The sequence below is a fragment of the Oryzias melastigma genome, linkage group LG17 (genome assembly GCF_002922805.2).
Source record: "Oryzias melastigma strain HK-1 linkage group LG17, ASM292280v2, whole genome shotgun sequence".
NCBI classification, from domain to species: domain Eukaryota; kingdom Metazoa; phylum Chordata; class Actinopteri; order Beloniformes; family Adrianichthyidae; genus Oryzias; species Oryzias melastigma.
In genome coordinates, this window is record NC_050528.1 from 6,397,210 (window position 1) to 6,398,524 (window position 1,315).

The window sequence follows — 1,315 nt, forward strand, 5'->3', positions numbered from 1 at the left end:
TTGGCAGTGGGTCAGTGATAGTCTGGGGTGGCTCTGTTGTACTGGACTGGTCTGCCTGCTCCTGAATCAAATCGAGCACATCTAGGACATCATGGTTCGGTCCTCCACCAACGTTGGGTTGCACCACAGACTGTCCGGGAGTAGGAATATACTTTGGTCTGAGTGTGGGAGGAGATCCCCCTAGAGACCATCCGCCGCCTCATCAGAAGCATAACCAGGCGTTGTGGGGAGGTCCTACAGGCACGTGGAGGCCACACCCACTACTGATAAACTGTATGGATCAGTCTGTAGTGTGTTTTTGAGTAATGTTGAGTATGAGTCAACATCCAGACCTCCATAGGCTAATGCATTTAGATTAACAATTGCTGTTTGTCAGCACATGCAACTATTTAAAGAATGAAGCATTTATAAAGAATATTTCTTTTGTTTGAGTGTAGGATGTGTTTTTGTTCCCTTTATTCTTTTGATCAGTGTTGGTTTAGATCTGTATGTGTTTTATCATATCTTCAAACTGTAGATATACTAAAAACTATCAAGTAAAAAATACACATCTCTTGTAAAAAAACATATATGAAAAATACATTTTATGTACATTTAAATCTAAAAGTGAAAAGCAGAAAATCACTTTGTCAGACAAGCACAACTTTATAATACATTTGCACAGTAATTAACCAAAGTACAACATAGTATGCAATACTATGATAACAATGTAGAATATTTTACAGATAAAATCTTGATCTTCAAACTCAAGAGCAGGAGCGGCTCAAGGATGTTTTCTCGGCAGGAACTTCAAGGTTGCTAAGTGACTGCAAGGAGTTGATAATTCGTTTTCATGTAAAGTTACATTTTTCTAAGAAGGAAAGTAATTTTCATACGATGCTGAATAATTCAAGTATTTGAACTCTGGCTTCTGCCCAAATTCCGCTGCAGGACCTCGGATTGCATCTGTACCATTGACTTAACATTGGGTTGGGTTTGGTGTGAACGCAGCTTTAGGCTTTCTTATATTTAGCGTTGCTTTGCCAAATCTTGCAGTTGCTAGAGCAACCCCAAGCTACTGTCTGGCTCGAAAGGCTTTAAAATTATTTCTAAATAATTCTGAAAAGTACTTAGTCTTTTACATGATGTATAACATTCTAAGCTTAATTTTTTGTGAATTAAAAGCAGTAATTTTGGATGTATATACATACTATATACATTACATTTATTTGAGTAGTTTAGCTATGCATTTGTGCTAAATTGAGATAATTATTAAAGGTTATCTTAAAACCTTTGTATTTTGGTAAGGGTTTTTTTAACTTTTATTGAGACTAAA